We start from the raw sequence: 21003 nt of genomic DNA, 5'->3' as shown, positions 1-21003 counted from the left end.
TGTGACGAAGCTGAAAAAAACTGTACTGAAAGAGGTCACCACTCAGCAGCCTAGAAACCATCCCTGAGATTCAGCCTGGCTGGTTCTAAAGACAGCCTCCCTCTGGGAGGGTGGCCGGGAACCCAGCGGGCAGCCCCACAGCTAGCGCTCTCCTACGAACCCGGCACACAGCCGGACCTTAAGGACTGACTCGGACCCCCCGAAAAGCACAGACAGGCAAGCCGGAGGCAGTTCAGATATAAAATTTCTTGAAATTTTTTTCAAGAAAAATTTGGGGGAAATGTGTAAGGGGGAAAATACAGGGTATTTTAGAGAAGCAGGAAAATTCAAGGAGAAATAAAACGTGGATAACAGCTTTAAAGTGTCCTTACAAAGAGGAATCTTCCTGGCCTAAGAACATGAAACCTCAGTTTTTTCGTGAAAACGTCAGGTAAGTTTGAGATGTAAAGGCCTGAGAAATGAACTAGGAAAACACGAGAGAAACTTTTTTGTTTGTTTGTTGGCTTTGGATGGGGTTGGAAGACTTCCCAAAGCCTCCTGGGAGTGCAGCATTGGTCCCTGCCCATTTCCCTCCATCAGTCAGTCCTCTCTCTCGGGAACTGTCCTGAAGAACAAACACTGCCCAGAAGCCTGGGCACCATGTTGGCAGAGGACAAAGCAGATGACCCCCGGGCACTCTGCTTTCTCTACACCAGTTGCTGATTTCCCTCTAATTTAAGAAAACATCCATTTGGTGCCAATTCCGCAAGTGGGCTTGCGGAGCGGCAGAGTGGGTGGATGGCAGGCTCCTGTTCACTGCTGGGGTTCTCCCCGTGACCCTGGGGAGACAGGTGTGTATGTAAGCGTAGCCTCGTCCCCCAGAAGCCAGGCATTCCCTCACAGAGGCTTCGGAACGCACAGCTGGTCCACAATGGAGGCTTCTGACTTTTTCACCACACGCCACCTGCACATGGTACATCATGGCACTTCATCTCAGGATATTTTCCCCAAAATTGCTCCACATTTATTCTTTTCTAAGACCACTCCAAGAAACTGACCTCTACAGTAACAGCAGATAGCAACCCTGTCAGACCAGAGTGACAGAAACCTGCCTGACTCTGAGCTTCAAGGACAGGAGAGCCTGCAGCTCAAGAGGCGGGGCAGGGGCACATTTAGTGTGGAGGAGGGCAGGCACCAGCCCACTGTATCCCAGGCTCTGCAATTTTCCTTACTTACTGCAGGAAAAAAAAAAAAGCCAGGATATAACCAAAGATCAGATACCTAATGGGCCTTTAACCTACCTGAGAACAAATCAATTTTTTGTATTTCATTTCATCAGGCTCAGCTTTTCTCATTCTTACACAGCCACATGCAGAAAAAAGAATGAGTAATACTCAGACACAGTAACGGCACACTTGAACAGCCCTCACACAACGGAGCGCTGTGGGACGCGTGCGATGTTCACCCCACGCCACACTCTTCACACACGGGAAAACTTCAGAGGGGGCTTATTATAGAACACGTGGGAATCCCCTGATGAATTTAAGGCTCTTTCAAGTGACTGAAAGCAGAATCGAGGGGCCAGGGAAAGGATTTCCCCTATGGCTGATTAAAAGCACTATTCTGTTTTTGAGTTGTCACACCAAGGCACCATGAAGTGAGCAAAACTCTCAATGTATTTTTTTAAACGTTTTCCTCTAGTACTGGGTCCTAAGACTGACAAAGACAAAATACTCCTAACGCACGCAGAACTACATCTTACGTAAGTTCACAATCACGAGAAGGAACATGAAGTTCTGATGTTCTGAAAATAGACTTTAAGTGGTCCACTTAAGTGAAATGTTTGCAACTATGGAGTCCAATGTCTGCAAATGTGGATTTGCACAACTGGTCATTTTGGGCATCACAAACTTTACTACAAAGTTTCTTTCTGAAGCAGTAAGTTACCTTAAAAGCATGTAAAATGATGATGCAATGAACAAAAACATTATACATGTAATTTCAAGAACAATTTCTTATTGTACTAAAAATAACTTATTCTCCTTTCATTCTTATTTAGGAATGGACTGGAAAGTAAAAATATAGTCGTTTGAGTTGAGCACAAATATCAGACAAAAAAAAAAACAAAACCAAATCCATTGAGAATTTCATCTCACGAGCAACACAAAAACCAGAGGCAGTCTGTGACCTGAACTCCTATGCCTGGCTCAGCGTTGGCACTGGCCGCAGAGGTGGGTGCAGGGCCACCTGCTGTGACGTCAGAACCTGTGTCACAGGGCATCACGATTCATGAACTGCTAGAGCAATCTCATACACAGAGAAGTTTTCATCAAAATAATCAGACTAAATATACTTTGTTACACTGATTAGATAAAGCTCCAGTATGGATAAAACATTCTCACGCTCGAGTTCCTTCCCCAACTGTAGAAGCCAAGGCTTCCTTCTGCAGGAAGAATTAAGTACCAGTTGTGTGGCCCCATGAGCAGAACGGCCCAGGTGGCACAGGATGCCCTGCGCAGGGTCTAAAGATGCTAAAATGAAACCAAGAAACTAAACGTGGAAGGACTAGAGGAAAAATTCGACACAGCTACTAACTACAGCAAATCCGCCTTAGGCCTAGCTATTTTTATTAATTCCTAAGACTTTAAACACACAATCTATACGGTGGCCAAAAAAAGTATAGCCACGGTTCAAATACAACAGGGCACAGATAAACAGAACGATTAACAAAGTTCTTAAACCAAGTCTACACTGTACGTAATGCCTTATTTATGGAAAGGGGGCAGGGGATAGATTTACGGGGGAGAAACCTGGTGACCACTCCCCTGGCGGCCAGATGATCAAGGTCAAGTGGGTCTCATATTCCCTTCACACAGTGGGGATGAGAATGTCACTTCACCCCTGCAGTTGTCCTCTCAAAAACCCATAATCCCGGCCTAAGAAAGGGATTGGAAAAACAGAAGCAGAAGTCCAAACTCAGAGACATCCTCCACATTATCTACCAGCATTCCTTCCAGCTGACAAGGTCGCCCGTAACAAGCAAGTCTGAGAAACCGTCACAGCCCAGAGGACACTAACACATGATGACAAGATGTAACAGCAGACGCTGGGTGGGTCCCGGAAGAGAAATGGGATGTTATGGAAAAACCAGTGAAATGTGAGGGAATCCCGGAACAGAAATGGGATGTTATGGAAAAACCAGTGAAATGTGAGGGAGGTGTAGAATGAACTTCACAATAAAGAAAAGCCCAGAACCAATGACGTCACTGGTGAATTCTATCAAATACCTAAAGAAGTATTGAAACTACTTTTCTTAAGTTGGTACAGATATAAGGACAGACATGTAGACCAATGGAACAGAACAGAGAGGCCAGAAATAGAAGCGCACACACACACAGTTAACTGATCTCCAATAAGGGCACTGCAAATACATAAAGGGGAAAAGGACACTGTCTTCAATAAATGGTGCTAGGGAAACCGGATACCCAGATGCTAAAAAATCAAACTGGAGCCCTGACTGGTGTGGCGCCGTCGGTTAGGTCAAAAGCAAAAGGTCACTGGTTGGATTCCTAGTCAGGGCACATGCCTGGGTTGGGGGTTCAATCCCCAGTTAGGGCAGAGGCAAGAGGCAACTGATGGATGTTTCTTTCTCCCCTCTTTATCTTCCCCTTTCCCTTTCTCTAAAAATAAATAAAATCTGAAAAAAAACATGAAATTAGACCTTTATATCATATACAAACATCAACTCAAAAATTGGTTGAAGACTTCAACGTAAGATGAAAACGTAAGATCTGAAACTATGAAACTCCTAGCAGAAAACATGGGGGGGGAAGCTCCATGACATTGATCTTGCAACAAAAGCAAAATTAGACAAGAGAAACTACAAAAACTAACAAGACTTTGCACTGCAACGGAAATAATCAACGGAGTGGAAAAAATCCACAGAATGGGAGAAAATATTTGCAAACTGCATATGGATATACAGTTATGGATACGCTACTACTCACAATCTATAAAGACACCCTACAATTCAATAGTAAATAAAATGATTTAAAAATGGGCAAAGGACTTGAATAGACATTTCTCCAAAGACTACATACCTGTAGAAAGATATAAAAAAGATGCTCAAGATCACTAATCAGGGATATGCAAATCAAAACCACAATGAGATATCATCTCACCTGTTAGGATGGCCATTATCCAAAAAAATATAGATAAATAAATAACAAGTGTTGGCAAGGATGTGAAGAAATCAGTAGCCTGGCGCACAAGCAGGTGGAAATAAATGTACAACGGTGCAGCTGCGGTGGAAAACAGTATGGAGGTTCCACAAAATATTTAAAATAGAACTGCTATATGATCCAGCAATTATATTTTGGGTACATTCACTCCAAAAGAATTAAAAGCAGGGTCTCAGAGACATTTGTACCCCTGTTCATTGCAGGATTCTTCTTATTAGCCAAGAGGTGAAAACAGCCATCCACGAATGAATGGATACAGAAAATGTGGTACACACTTACAGTGGAATATTAATCAGCCTTTAAAAAGAAGGAGCTCCTGCTACACTCGACAACATTTTAGAGGAACCTTGAGGGCATTACGCTAAGTGAAATAAGCCAGTCACAGAAGGACCAGCAGTGTGTGAGTCCCATTTACACGAGGTACCCAAAGCAGTCCCAGTGGAAGACGCAGGCGCTGAAAGGAGAACAGAGTTGCCAGGGGCGATGAGGAGTTGCTGTTCAGTGCGTAGCAAGTTTCAGTCATGCAGAATCGAACAGTTCTCGAGACCTGCTACCCAATATTGTGCTTACATTAACAATCATGTACTGTACACTCAGGAATTTGTGAAAGTAAAAAAGGAGGAATCACCATTCTCTTTATGTTCAGGAATACATACACACTTAGTGAAAGTGTAAAAACACATGCGAGAATGATAGACACCAAATTCAGGATAGTTACCTCTTCTGGAGGGACACACGTCATGTTTTAATAATTGTGTAACATTTTAATTCCATAATCTCCCTTACACTTTCCTCACATGCCTGCAATATTCCGGACTTTAAAAAAGGTAACTTTAAAGAAAAGAACAACTTGTCCCTGTATCATTTATGCTCTACCATCTTTTTACCACAATAAACAAGAGGGATGACATTCATGTGGACAACAGATTATCACGGATGTTACCAAATTCTGAAATAAGAACATATTTTGTAGTGGAACCAAATAATAAAAAAAGAGCAACAGCATTCTCTTCTCTTTTATATTCTTTCTTTTTTTAATGTTGCAATCTCGAAAGCATTTACAAGTTGGAAACTCCTTAGTGTACCAGCAATGATCATCCTAAATTGGCTCCGACACAGATAAAATCCTGTGTAACTTCTATAGTAGTTCTACTTCTCTTTCTCCTGCTTAAGAAATTATCAGATTTCAAGGGAGTAAAGTAGAACTATAGGGATAACTTTGCTTTTGTCAAGTTTCAAACACAGTGGCACCATAATTTGAATCAAGGCATTATGACTGTGAGCGAGGAACAAGCCTCAGAGAAAACTTCTAAAAGTAGTATTCGGAATAAAAAGAGATGTCCAGAATTGTTCTTTCTAAATTCCAACACTTTCCGATGTAAAAAGCTGCTAAAGTATAATCGTAATTATGTAAAACACAATGTGTGCATGAGACAAATGCTAGCAAAATAAAAAAGTCCCGGATAATTTAAATAAAAAAACACACTGACACGAATCATTCACAGAGCTGACATAAAACTGTTTCCCTAAATAAGAGTAATTGCACAACTGCCAACTTCACTGTTTATCTCTGATCTTCATTTCCAATGTCAAAGTATGTTAAAATTTCATCCATGCCCTTGAGGCTGGTCCACAGAAACCTCAAGGTTTCAACGTGTCTTTCCACACTGCCGCCCAACCTTGCGAGCTGTGTGTGACAGCAAAATATCACATAAAGTAACTCAGAAGCTGGGACGAGGGGGAAGAGTGCGGGGGATGGGGGCAGGATGAAAAACTCAAAAGATTTCCTAACTTACTAATTCAGGGCAAAACAGGTGTCATACAGATTCAAGGTATGAGCACCAACCATCCCAACTTTTTTTTAACCAACTATAATTATTCAGGACCAGTACTAAGGAACTAAACTTTGTGTTCTATTATTTGTTTGATAGAAAAGATTTATAGACACAGTTGGAAAAGGAGGAGGAAAAAGTAATTTAAAAATCAAAATTCTCAAATATAGGCAAAAAAAAGATTGTTTTACCTGGAATGAAATCTGTAATGATCTATGTTTGGCAAAAGCTTTCCTATTTTAAAGACATTTTAGTCACAATCTCTTCCTTTTCATCACTGTATGTTTCGAATGCTTCTGCTCCTTGACACTGTCAAAAAGTCTTTTTCTTTAGCAGTTTCCCAGCAATCACCTGGATCCTAACTCTTCAGGCACATTTTAGAAGGGAATTCAGACCTCAAGTTCAGGTTAGTGACAACATAGGCACGCCCTCTTGTGGCACAAAAGAAAACTGCCTGTGAGTGGTACTCAAGCCCAGGAAGTTATTTCTGAGTTTCCCAGCAGTGGAGACAGTACTTAATGTCCTCAAGCAACTGATATTCCTCAAGGTAGCTCAACCAATATATTTAATGTAGCACCTGACCACACATTACAAGAAGGTAAGTCTGAGGCAGTAGGCAGAACCTATTTCCAACTCCTACTGTTCGATGTAGTTTCAAAGCAACAGTTTAGGTTGTATTTTTTGTGTATACGCTCATGATCATTAACAAAATAAGAAAGTGAATAGTGGGCAAAACTTTTTCTAAGAAAAAGGAGTTATTTTCCACACTCGCAAAAAGTACAAAGGTAGGGTATTACTCTGTGTATCATGGATCTACTTATTACCAAAAGCACTTCCTTCAAAGGGACACGGCAGAAATCTCGATTCCCCAGATTCCCCAGCTTCCCCAGAAGCTGTCTCCTTCATGTATCCCCCCCCCAGTGCATGTGACGCTTATGTCACACCCCTCGCTTCTGTATCCCCACACGTATGTCTTGTCTTCCGAATGACTGACAAATACGAGTGTCCCAACAAACCTTTGTTGAATATAGGATATGTTTTGGGAAGAGGGGAAAGGAGAAAAAGTAGAATTTGGTTAAAGAGCAGGTACCTTATTTGGAAAAATGGCTTCATGAATTTCAGTCAAGGAATTAGTTGCTCCTGCAATTTTTTTGTTTGCATGAACTTGGGCAGAATCATGAGCAAAATGTTCTACGGCTGTTGATTTTTCATTAAAAAATTTTTCTACCTGCAAGATGTTCACTTTTACCTAAGGAAGTTAAATCTGACCTCCTATTTCCTGTACAAGGACATAGGCGCAAAGGCACGAAGCCTCTGGACCCAGAGATCCCAATTCCTAGCCTGGGGCAGAACACGGCTCAACCCCGCTGGAAAGTGCTCCAGAAGCGTTTCTCCTTTTTGGTTGTGCTCTAGGCCCGCCACCATCACACCCACAAGGCTCTCCTGCCCAGATTCCCTGATGTCTTCACACGTATAGGGTTGGGGACAGGCGAGTGGACACCCTAGGCCTAGGAGGATGTGCCTTTCTGAACCTAAGAGAGACAAAGACGTCAGCTGCCATCAATCTCCTCCCTGAAGAACTGAGATGTGAAGACAACCTCCCACCACACATTTGAACTACTTTGCACAAATAGAGTATTAATATTAGGAAGCTGGCATTTCTCTTAATAGGGAATGTTGACAATTATCAAACATAAAACCAATCACTCTAAACCAATGTTCATATGCAAAGGAAATAAAGCTGTTACTGATCACAAAATTCTGGCAAAGGCAACTACAAATATTTCTGTTCTACTATTAGTGGGGATATAAGACTGAAAGCAACAAATGAGCAAACAAGACGGACACACACACACTCAGACACAGACAACAGAACAATGGTTACCAGAAGGAAAGGGGGCGGGGAGGAGGTGGTGACAGGAGGTTTGACCCCAGGTGGCAAACAAACAATGCAAGGTACAGATGACGTATTACAGAACTGTCCACCTGAAAGCTGTGCAATTTCATTAACCAATGTCGCCCCAATAAATTTAATTTTTTAAAAACCCAAGGAGTATCTGACATAGAACATTAATTCCACGGGCCTCACACCCAAGTATTCCAAATCAATACATTACAATGAAATCAGCAATACACTCTAATTTCTTGAATGATCATATTAAAGGGAACTTAAAATTTCCATGGCCACACATTTTTTAATAGTTTTGTTGAGGTACAACGTATATGCCATGAAAGCCAACCATTTAGGTGAGCTTTAGTAAGTTCACATGACGGCACGGTTATTCCCAAGAACACATCCATCACCCCAACAGCTCCTTCATACAGTTTACAGCTGATCTGCTCCACTGATCTGATCTACGGCTTTGCCGTTCCTAAAACTTCACGTAAATAGTATCGTGTAATACATAGTCCTTTGTTTCTGGCTTCTTTCATTTGGTATAATGTTTCTGAGGTTCACCCATGTTATCATATACATCAGAAGGACATCATTCTTTTTTGTAACTGAACAACATTCCATTGTGTGGACATTCTGTTCCATTCATTCACCAGTTGACGAGTCTGGGTTGCTTCCAATTTTTAACCATTGTGAATAATGCTGCTGTGAACGTGTTGTTGTTTTTGTTTGTTTGTTTGTTTGTTTTTGAATGGGCACATTTTTAAGAATAACTTTATCAAAGTATAATTGTTTCACACTAAATTGGACATATTTAAAATGTACAATTTGACATGTGTATACACCATGGAACTATCGTGCATCACCAAGAAAAGGAATCTATCCATCACCCCCAGTGTTTCCTTGTGCCTTTCCCTTTGGGGTCCTCTTTTTCCTTCTCTCCAGAGCCATCCTCAGGCAATCACTAATCTGCTCTCTATCACTGTGGATTAGTTTGCATTTTCTAGAACTTCACCTAAATGGAGTGGTGGGGGGCAAAGGGGTGTCTGAATTTTTCATGCAGCGTAATTATTTTGAGATTCATCCACATTGTTGTGTACGTGTATATATAACCCACTCCTTTTGACTGCTGAGCAATCACAAATAAAGCTGCTATGAACACTGTATACAAGTCTTGGAACATTCTCTGTCATTTGTCCTTAGATCACAGGTAGCAAACACAAGGCCCACGGGCCGAATCCAGCCCTCCACCTTGTTTTTATCCAGCAGCTGCGCTGAGCTCCTGCCTAACTGGTAAGAAGTAGTTACATTTATACAGTCCTAAAATTACATTCAGCCCTTTGAAGGCAAGCATGAGGCTGATGTGGCCCCGGTGAAAATGAGTTTGACACCCTGGCCTTAGAGCATACCTAGAATGGAACTGCTTAAATGTACATTAAACTTGTGAAGAAACTGCCAAACTGTTTTCCGACATGACGACGTCACATTGTATTCCCACACCCACATTGTGTAAGGGTTAGGGTGTTCCCCCTTTCTCGCCAACAAACACTCGGATGTAATCGTTTTAATTTTATTGATTAGAGTGATTGTGAAGCAATTATCTTATCTACAGCTCTAATCTGCATGTCCCTAATGACTAATTACGTATGTTGAAACTCTTTCCCTGTGCTTATTCGCCATTCATACATCTTCTTCAGTGAAATGTCTATCCAAATCTTGTGCACATTATCTAAATCAGGTTGCTGTCTTATGACTGATTTTTTCTAGATAAAAACCCTTTATCAAACATATTTTATAAATATGTTTTCCTAGCACGAGGCTTGACTTTTCACTTTCTTAATGGTGGTGTCGTTTGAAAACTAAGACTTAAATTTTGATTCAGTCCGTTTTATCATTTTTTCTTATACTTCGCCCTTTTTCCATCCTACTAAATCTTTGCCTACCCCAATGACACAAAAGACTTCCTGCCATGCTTTTGTCCTCATATTTCGGTCTACAATCCATTTTTAGTGCATTTGTGAGTGTGCATGCTAAGGTAAAAAGCCAAGGTACATTTCACTTCGCGTGGCTTTCCACTGTGGCAGTCTCTTTGTTGAAAAGGCAGCGCTGTCTCTCTTGAATTACACCAGCATGTTGGCTGAAAAGCAATTGACCACCTCTGTGTTCTATTTCTGGATATTCTGCTCCACGGACTGGGATGTGTGTCTGCAAATACCACACTGTTTTTATTTTTGCAGCTTTACAGTAGGTTTTGACATCAGGTCGTTTAAATCCTCCAACCTTATCCTTCTTTTTAAAAGTTATGTTGACCATTCTACATTCTCTGCATTTCCATATACATCTTAGAATCTGTTTGCCAATTTCTGGAAATTTCTTTTTGGAGAGATTCTTCTCCAAAAATCTTTTCTGAGATTTTGACAATGACTTCGATGAATCTTTAGATCAATTTGGGGAAAGCTGCAGCATTTAACAAAATTGAGTCTTCCAACCTATAAACTCAGCGTATATTCTCACTCATTTAGTTATACTTTAATTTTCTTCAGAAAAAATGTACTTTTCAGGGTACAGGACTTACACTTTTATTGTTAAATTTATTCCTAAGTATTCTGGTCTTTTTGATACTGTTATATCTATTCTTGACATTTCATATAATTGGAATCATATAATCAGCTTTTTAGGATTGTCTTCTTTTACTTAGCAGAATGTTTTTAAAGTCCATCCATATTACAGCGTCTTTCAGTACTTCAATCTTTCTTATTACCAAATAGTATTCATTACGTGATACACTACATTTTATTCGTCTCATTAGCTGATAAAGCTCAGGATTCTAAGCGTTGATGGTTCTTTTAGTAACCTGTCTGGACTTAAACTACAGAATCTGTCTCTTTCAATGAAGTGTAGCCCCTGATGATTTTGCTGAGTTTTCAAAATTCTCATTTCTAGTTTCTGGCCTGCCTCCCTAGACGTTACCTCTGTGTCTGCCCAGGTTAGTGTCACCCAGCGGTCAGAGCAGAGGCTGTGCCCAAACACTCTGCACCTGTAAGGGTTCCCCACTCTGCTGATGGAGTTGTCTATGGGCCAAGGAGCATTCCAAGTTGCCCCCGAGCTTCTGAGGGGCTTCCCCTGGCTTTTGCTTTTTGTGTGACTCTCTGAGTACCCATCCCCGGGCCATGCAAAGCTTAGCAGTCGCCACAGATGTGTGGAGAGCCGATCACAGGGCTTCTATGGCTCTCTCATCGCCAGGCTTGCCCTGTTCAGTTTCTGCCTGGTGGTCCCAAACCAGGACTGAAAACCTGAGATGGCAAAGCTGTAGGTCCTCTCCATCCTGTAGGAACCGTGGATGCGGGTTTTAGCCAGCAAAGCTGTGGGGTTTCCGCCCACAACCCCAGCCTCCACCACGAAGTCCCTCACTTCTGGTAAAAGCTGTAGGATGATAAAACTGCAGTTCTTACCAGCTGGGGTGGGGGTGGGGGAACAGAAGAGGCCCCGTGCACGGTGGCCACCAACTCCTCCTCTTCCTACCCAGAACACCAGCACATTCACCACCCGCTTTCCCAGTGCCCAGAAATGACTGTTTTTGTCAACTGTGTCCACTTTTATACTTGTTTTGTTGAGAATCACTCGTCTTCACATCATCATTAATGGGAGTGACCTTGGCTACCCATTTTAAATTTCTCAATTTCCCATCACATAATCCCTTATGAAAATAAAGTATGACCCCAATTCCACTTCAAGTATCAAATATAGAAATGCTCTCAAGCCTGACATAAAATTTATCATCATAGTTTGAATACTTTCCATTAAGAGAGTGGCTCTTCCACATAGTTTCAGCAAACTAACATCAACGTGCCAAAACCATCAGATGTTCAGTGAGTCTGAGGTTCCTCGGGGACAAGCTGACTGATTCTCTGGCTCTCGGCCATGTCTCTGGACCGCAATACTCTTCGACAGCCCAAACACGGTGGACTTGGGGTGTCATTAACAAAGCCCGATGTACATAATTCTTGAAGACTCTACCAGTATTATTATGCACTGTGATTACTCTCAACCCGATTTTGTTACATTCCATTCTTCTCCAGGTGTTACAAACACTAAATCCTAAAGCCTACCTTGCTTTTAACACTATTACTTGATATTTACAGAATGCTTTATAGTTGGCGAGGCACTTTCACCTACTACCTTATCTGAGCCTTGTGAAGACCCCATGGAGTAGGTAGAGCAATTATCATCCTCGTTTTCTATCTGTTGGAACTGAAGGACACAACGATTAAGTGTTCCACCCAGCTGTTAATCAGATCTAAGACCCCGGATGTCTTGTCTCAGGGCCTTGGGAGTGTCTCTGCCTCAACTTCTTCCAATGCTTTTGGCAACTTCCTTTAAGTTGAGGAAAAGAAATTACCCCCAAACACTAGTTCTCCCAACACTTCCAGAGGTGGTGAACTGGCTTAAACATTTGTTTCCTTAAAATTTTTAGTTATCAGGATATGAATGCAGAGCCTGAGCAAGAAGAAATGAAGCCAAATTTTGTAACAAGTACAAAAGCGAATGTTAATGCAATCTATGCCCACCTCTGTGCATGCACGCACACACACTCTACAAAACACAAATCTACGAGGGAAATAGTGATTCTACCCACCCCCACCCCCCCACCACACACAGACACACGGGTGATGGTGTTAAGTGTCACAAATCCGGTGGTCATTCCAGAAGATCTTAAAATCTTCCTAATGCATGCACTCAGAGGAACATGTCATTTCTCTCACTGAAAAAAGTAAAACCAAAACTTCCTTGACCCCTCTTGATCCTACAGTTTCTCCACCGGGAGCCTGTATATCCCCTTCTCTGATTCATTCATTTCCTTTGACTCTCCCTCCAATTTGCTGAGACACTCTGGTCCTCCTTATCGCTAAACCCGGCGGCCAGCTGCAGCTCACACCTTACCTCACCTGCCCGCAGCATTCCCACGGTGGCCATTCCTGCCTCCCTGAAATGCCGTTTCCTTGGCAACTAGAATATCCCAGTTCTTGCCTCAGGGCCGTTCCTCGGTCTGCTCAACCCTTGTTGCACCCATCTCTCGACCTCCAAGTGCTGCGGCCGTCCCCGGCTCTCTCGTTTTCCATCTACTCTCACTCCCTTGGTGGCCCCAACTCTTCTTGGGGGTAAATGCTAATGGCTTTGACCTCTCTCACTGAACTGGACTCTGCTCCTTGACCTTTCTCCTTAGATGACTGAAGAAGCATCTCAGATTTAATGTGTCCAAAACTGAGCTCCAGGTGCTGCCCCAAATCTATGTCTCCCGCAATCTTCCCAAATTCTCTAAAAGGCAACTCCATCCTTCAGTGGTTCTGGCCAAATGCTGAGTCAACACGGACACAACTCTTGCTCTCCCATCCCATGCGTCATTTCATGACGCCACAGTGTAACTGGAATTCCACCGCTTCCCATGGTTGTGGTCTCAGGAACCCCCCCCCCCCCCCCCGCTTCTCAGCTGGGTCACTGCAAGCAGCCTTGAACTGGGCCTCTCTGCTTCACCCTTGCCATCCCCCATCCTCAGCCCAGGGCATTCCCATCACAGCAGCATCAACAGAAAACCCATCTTGCTTCTCTTCTCCAACCCCACCAATTCCTCTTCATCTCGCTCAAAGCCGAAATCCTTACAATAACCACTGCTCACGTGATGGGATCACCCGTCACCTTTCATCTCCTCTCCCCATCACTCACTACACTCCAACACCACTGAGCCTCCGTCTACCATTCCAACAAGACTCACGCCTGCCTCAGGGCTTTCGTTTCGCTATTTCCTCTCCCTGGACCAGCAGTCCCCAGCCTCTCTGGCACCAGGGACCGGTTTTGTGAAGACGGTTTTTCCACACAGGGGGGTTGGGGGAGACAGGAGAGGAAGCTCAGGCACCAAAGCGAGTGAAGCTTCTCTTGCTTGCCCACCACTCACCTCCTGCTGCGTGGCCCGTTCCTGTTCCTCCCAGGCCACCGACAGCACCTGTTTGCAGCCTGGGGACTGGGACGCCCTGGCCTAGACCTCCCTTCCCCAAATAACCACAGGGGGCTTTCTCTCACCTTCTTCAAACTCTCAGCTCAAGTATCGCCCTTTCAGTAAGTGGACTTCTCTTACATTTTATGCAGAGAACGTACTACCTTCTAATGTATTCTATATTTTACTTCCTTACTGACTTTAGTCTCTCTGATAGAATGTCAATTCCATAAAGACAGGGGGGTTTGCTTACTTTGTTCACTATTGCATCCCAGTGCCTAGAATAGTGCCTGGCAGGTGGCAGGTACTCAATAAACATTTGGTAAACCAAAGAATCCTATTTTTCAAACAATACAGACTTACGTTAATTGATCCATACACAGACCAGAAGATTAAAGGCCTACAGAGGGCTGAATAATAGATAACTAAGAATGTTGATTGTATATGATGATACGGACTAGTTTCGTCCATTAGAAATACACTGTAAGCCACAAGCAATTTTCAATTTTCTAGCAGTCACATAAAAATATAAAATTAATTTTAATGAGTTATTTAACCCAGTATATCCAAAATATTATCACTTTAACATGTGGTTCATACAAAAATTATGAGTAAAACATTTGAGTCTTCTTTTACATTCTAAGTCTTTGAAATGTGGTGTTTTACACACAGCACAGGACTAACTGCCTATCAAGGGCCAATGGGTCCATGTGGCCAGTGACTGCCAGGGCAGCACAGATGCAGACCAACATTAAAATAACCCCATGTGGTGAACGTCATATGTATTACTGTTTTTAAACTTGGCATTCCAGAACAAGGCTCTGGCACCACCACCTCATCGCTTCCCAGTTTTGTCAAAATAGTTTCAACAGACCTAACGAGAGTAGTAATAGCTTCCATTCTGAGAAACAATGTATTATCAAAATAACTGGTTCAATTTTTTAAAATTTCATTCAGATGTTCTGATTAGCAAGAATAAATGCCCTTATTCTCTCAGAAATAAAGTTAAATTGGATAAATTCTGTGTTCTTATCCACATTAGCAGGAAAAAAGTCATCATTTCCAAATAGACAGGCTATTAAAATTCAATTTACACTAAAAAAACAGTATTTATTTCAAGTTAACCAAAATACACTGTGTTAAAGACAGATCTAGTTGCATTTAAAAAATCCAGAACAGCTGCCTTAGTAATAATTTTGCATTTCATTATATAAAAGTGAAAAAAAAACAGTAAGGAGAATGCCTTTAAATTTTTTATATATGCACTTAAAGCCTCACTATGCTTCTTATTAGCTCAAGTATTATGCATGGAAATGCTTTAATTCTTTTTAATCATCAAAGGATTAACCTCAGAATCTCATTATTTATAAATATTCACTTATTATAATTATAATAATTGCCATCATTATTCAACAACAAAATTTAAAGAACCCAATTAAAATACGTAATATTTAAAAACTTTCAAGTTATAAAATTTCACTTTTAAAAAACCTAAGACGAAACCCACAGCAGCAGCTACTTACTCAGCTGTTACAGGGTGTTGCCTCCCACAAGGTGGCAGGGTGGAGCTCGGATCGGCCAGGCAGAGAAGCTCCAGGCGGTGAGTGTCCCAGCTCTTTCTGACTCCGGAGAGCGTTTATAAAACGCCTGCGTGAGAAAGAAAACTGGAATCACAACCAAGATAGAACTCTCGCCAGTAGACTGTCTAGACAGGGAGTAACTCCTGTTTCTTCTTTTCTTCCTCGCTCTCTCCTTTGTTTTTTAAATGAGGGCTCCAAACAAGTTAATTCCCGGCCTGGGCGTTGCAGGTGACCCGATAGAGCCATACTGGGTATTACAACCGCCCTTCTGCTTTAAGAAACCTTTGGGGGAAGCCTAAATCAGTTCTATATAATGTGCACCCTGTACCACAACTTTTTTTACCCGTCTGACCCTTCAACTGGTGAGATCCTCTATCCCTAACCATATAATTTATCATACAAACCAAGGCACTTTTGAAGGTGAAAAATAGAACTTTTGAGATTATTTATTAACCAGTAAACTTATTACATTGCCTCTATTCTAAAAAATAAAAATAATGTACATTCACTACATTAAAGCAAAAACTCTAAAATTTCTTTATATTATGTAAACACTTAAAATATAAACATATACTTTAATCTGTTTTCTTACTTAGATTGTATCTATAATATTGTGTCACTGGTATTTTTTCTCCGGGAGAAAGGTTGATATGGCTGTATTATTTTTAATTTTTCACAAAGTCGCAACAAATTTTTGCAAAGTTTCATAGTTTTTAATCCTCACCCGAATATGTCTATTGTTTTTAGCGAACGAGAAGAGGGAGAGAAGGAAACACCGAAACATCGGTTCCCTCCCGTACGTGGCCAATGGGAGACCAGTGCGCGGGGTGACGCTCCCACCCGCTGCACCACCTGGCTCCTGCACAAAGTCTCACTTTTTGTTCAACTGAAATCACTGATATCGTCATCTGACTCTTCTGTATCGACATTATTTTTAACCAGAAAATGCTCTTTCCACAGCTGCTGAGAAACCTGGTACACTCAAATCAAATTCTACCAAAAAGGGTATTTTCAGTTTTTTACAGCAAAATAATAAATATTTCGGTCCAAATATTTTCATAGCTACTATCTTTTCCCCTAGATTGGCATTCTTTCCCCCCCCCCCCCCACTGTTGCTTGCTCCGAACCACTGACCATGACACACTGCAGGACAGACGGGCTTTTTCCCAGTGCAAATCCAATCCTGTCACTTCCCACACAACAACTCTTCCGTGGCTTCCCACGGCTCTTAGGGTGGAACCCAGAATTTTAACATAGGCACCAAAGGGCTGCTCGACCCGTCCCTTCCTAACTTCTTGGGCCACAGCGGCCACCCGCCACAGCGCCAATTCTCCCCCGCTCCAGGGCTGCCACATGTTCTGTCCCCTGCTCTTGGAACTCTCTTCCTTTCACTCACGGCCACCTGTCATTAGCCGTGGCCTTCTAACGCCGCCAGTCTAAATCGCACCGTGGTATTCTCTCTCTCCAAAGTACCAAAGGCTTTGTACTTTTCCTACTAAGCCTCCATCACAATCTGTATTTACCTATTCGTGTTTTTAGAAAGCTGATCCTTAGCAGACGACAGCCTGAGACCGCAGGCTCATTCCTGTGTAACGTGCCCCTTTGTCACCACTCTCTACCCAGAACTGAGCTCAGTCCCTGGCACCTTCTGAACGTTCAGTAAATATTTGGTGAACAGAAGAATGAAAGACTGAGCAGAAGGGGGCAGGGAAACAAAGGACACGTCTAATTATTTCAGTCAACTTGTTATCTGTGACCAAACCACCTCACAATCCCAAATCCAAGTACGTCAATTTTCCCTCTATACAGGATGGATCTCATCAGCATATAAACGGTGAGACAGAGAGAACACCTTTCTCTGGGCCCCACGTCCCCAGGAGTACATGTCCCATTTCTCTCGGCATACTCCAAAGAGCTGTCTCCCATTCTCACTCGAACCCACCATTCCAATCAGGCTTTTGTCCCCACGGCTCTCCTGAAACTGCTCGTTTAAGTCACCAATAACTTCCATCTCAAACTATCCAACAGCCAGGAACTGAGGCAGACACTTCAAATGAATTATCTCATCCATTTAAACCATTCAACACAATCGCCCTATGAGGCAGGTACCACTGTTATCTCCGAGAAAGGTTAACTAAACTCATTCATGGCCACTTGGGTAAAAAAAAAGCATGGGAGAGCTCTGGCTGGGTGGCTCAGTTGGTTGGAGCATCATCCCATACACCAGAAGGTAGCAGGTTCGATCCCTGGTCAGGGCGGACAGGGAGGCAACTGATGGATGTTTCCTTCTCACATCCATTATTTTTTCTTCTCTCTTTCCCACCTCCTTCCCCTCGCCCCTCTCTAAAATTAATGAATATATCCTCAGATGAGGATTTTAAAACATCAATTATTTCTCCATAAAACTGGAAAAATAACTTTTAAAAAGGCATTGGAGGCTATTTTTACTCAATCTAACAGTTTCCATCTTACCAGACCCACCTGTGGTATCTGACAGAGGTGGTTACTCCCCTCTTTATTTAAACTCTCTCTGCCTGGCGTCCAGGACCCCACCCTCCCCTGACTCTCCCGCTTCACTGGCCACTTCTTCTTGGCTTACTCCACATTGCCAGCCTCTTAATGCCAGAGCGACCCAGGGTCTCACTTCTCAAACTGCTTTCCACTCTGTGCGCCTCCCCTGGAGACCACCTCAGTGGGTCTTGTAACAGCCTGAACGTCTCCCCTGAACTTCAGGCTCCTATTTTCAGCTGCCCCCTTGTATCGTCCCTCACATGTGTAACAGTCATTTCACACTTCACATTCCCTGTTCAAACTCCCCTCAAAGATGTTTCCCCTCCAAGACTGAGGCTCCTCCAGGATCCCCCATCTCAGTAAATGATAAGTCAATCCTCCAAGTCACCCCTGGCTTTTTGCTTTTCCTCCCACCCCACATCCAAGCCATCAGCAAATCCTGTTAGCTCTGCCTTCAAAACATGTCTGAACTCTTAACTTCTCCCTCCTCCACCACCGCTGCCACGTGAGCCCCCTCCATCTCCACGGGGATTACCGAAGAGCTTCCCGGCTGATTCTTCCCTTGCCTCACTGCACACCGCTTTCAAAATAAAAGGCCAGGGTCATACCGATAGAGCAACATGACAACGTGGCTCTCCTCTGCTCCAGACCCACCGATTATTTCCCATTCATTCAAAGTAAAAGGCAACATGAAGGCCGCCTACAAGGCCCACATCTGGCTGCAGGGAACGGCAACCTCCCCTGCTTCATCAGCTGCCAGCCTCTCCCTCGCTCACCACACCCCTGCCCCGCCGCTGACATTCCGCCAGGAGGTAAGCACACTCCACGCCTGGCCTGAGGCTGGCCACTCACTAACCCCTCTCGGGAGAAAGCCCTTCTTCACGGACACTAGCAGGGCGCTCCCCCACCAACTTCAGGCCTTTTACTCAAGGGCCCATCCGTCAGGGGCCTTGAGGCCACTGTGTTTCAGGTAACACCACATCCCTACCGTTACACCTTCTACTCCACTTTCCCTGATTTGCTTTTGTTTATATTCATTCATAACACCCCCCACTGGGTACCTCCACACTTTTTTCTGTCTTCTCTCTAGAGAATTCAAACTTCGTTAAGGAAAGAAATTTCTGTTTTACTTAATACTACATTTCTCCAGTGGCAAGAAAATGCCTGGCACATAACAGATCTCCGATATGTTGTATAGTTAGTTAATAAAAGGAATGGTTGAGAATATTGTGGGTAGACAATTTAACTAAATCTCCAGACCCTAAGGCTCTTATCAGCACAGTCTTAAAGGGCACCGGCTTTGCAGTTAGAATCCAATTTTGCATAGTAACCTGAACACAAAATCTTCGTATGACTCTATCATTCATGATCCTATTTCCCACTGATATTTTATTGACAGGTTTCCTGTATTACATGAATGTTACTAACTTTAAAAATTAAACACGATAGTTTAGAATATGACATCTGGGTCACAATTCCAATTCCTCAAATTGCACTCCAGTCACCTGATCGCTGCCCTCCTTTGGTGAGGTATACGGTCATTTACTAATGCTTCTCCTGGGAGCATGGTCTTCGCAGACAGAGTCCCCGTGGAGCTCTCAACGCTACGTGATTCGCTGCACTACCTGGAGGCAGACTTGGCAGCCACACAGAGGTTTAAACTGGGTGGTAGGAAGAACAGTGACTGAGAGACTGGCTGGGGCTGCTGTCTTTTTACCAGGTTTTTCTTTAAACTTCTCAGGTGTATCTGTAATTGCCTTAACTCTCCCAAAGGCATTTCTCAGCCTGCAGGCAAAGTATTTCAAGGTCCTTTTCATGAGTAAGCCTGTCTTCCGAGAATGGCACAACGCACCAGCTGCACCAGCCTGCACACGCTCCAGGTCTCCACCAGGTTCCTAGTGGATCCCACTCACAAATATTTTATCAATGCAGCATCTTTATGTGCTGAATGAACTATGGTCCACAGATAAAACTGTAGAAAGTTGGATTCTGATGTAATTATTTGACTCTCGAATACTGTTAAACCTTGCCTCATTTCACCAAGCAATTCCAAACCATTTGCATTTTTCCTGAGTCATTAACCTACAACTTACTGAATAAAAACTATACTTTTAACACAATGCTATTAATGCTTTTAAATGTCAATATAAAACACTGCTAAAATCAGGATAAATCCAACATGTCCCAAAGCATATGATCTAGTATAAAAATTCTACAACTGTATGTATAGCGAGAGGATGGTGTTATCCTCAATGTTAATCAAGTACCTACTGTGTGCTGGGTATTTTACCCATATCATCACACGCAATCGGAATGGTGAGTATTCAGCACCAAACTTCTAAACCCCCCACGGCACCTCCTTAAATCCCACCAATGCATCCTTTTACGTGCTGACTGGCCGTAGTTCAGTCCTACGAAGCAGAAATTGGTCCGTTTTTGCCAGAATAAGGAGCTAGTATCTAATGCCTATAACAGAACTGTTGTATCTAGTAAATATGGAAAGATCAATCTTAACCCCACAGGACAGGCTAAAGCGTCTTAAACGTTTTCAGTAATTCAGCCTCGTAGGCTCAAAGGACGCACACATTCGTCTTCAAAGGATACAAACCATTCTTCAAAGAAACTGCACTATGATGACCCTACCCAGGTTTTTCAGTTCAGGTTTTCAGAAGATGGACAGTTTGTTGTATTTTTCCCTCAAATAATTCAGGCAAAAGTTGTTTTCTCCGTGTCATGTAAGTTGTGAAATCTCACATTATTTTTTGTTATGAAAGCATATTAATAAGCGTAAGCTCCTTGAAAAGAAATATAAAGATTCCATTGCTGTTCTTTACTCCGAAGTGAACTGGCCCTCTGAAGGGGCAAAAACAGAAGCCCAGCCCTTAAAATTCCATGAAAAATGTTGTTTGCTTTCTTCGAAGCTAAAGAGCTCCCCATTAGTCATCAAAATAAAACTGTTTCCAACAGCAGGTGCTTG

General features: G+C 42.7%; 1 long non-coding RNA gene across 2 annotated transcripts in view; it reads right to left on the bottom strand.

Annotated features, from left to right (window-relative positions):
- Positions 1-21003, bottom strand: part of LOC118989142 (uncharacterized) — a 110239-nt gene that overhangs the window by 72461 nt on the left and 16775 nt on the right. For both annotated transcript variants that reach the window (XR_005066957.1, XR_005066958.1), the window contains exon 2: positions 15459-15582. This is a non-coding gene — a long non-coding RNA (uncharacterized LOC118989142). The remainder of the gene's footprint in view (positions 1-15458; positions 15583-21003) is intronic.

This window comes from Sturnira hondurensis, unplaced genomic scaffold, assembly GCF_014824575.4.
Source record: "Sturnira hondurensis isolate 20B ecotype Veracruz unplaced genomic scaffold, ASM1482457v3 Scaffold0006437, whole genome shotgun sequence".
In the NCBI taxonomy this organism is placed as follows: Eukaryota; Metazoa; Chordata; class Mammalia; order Chiroptera; family Phyllostomidae; genus Sturnira; species Sturnira hondurensis.
This window is presented reverse-complemented; position numbering and strand designations above follow the sequence as displayed.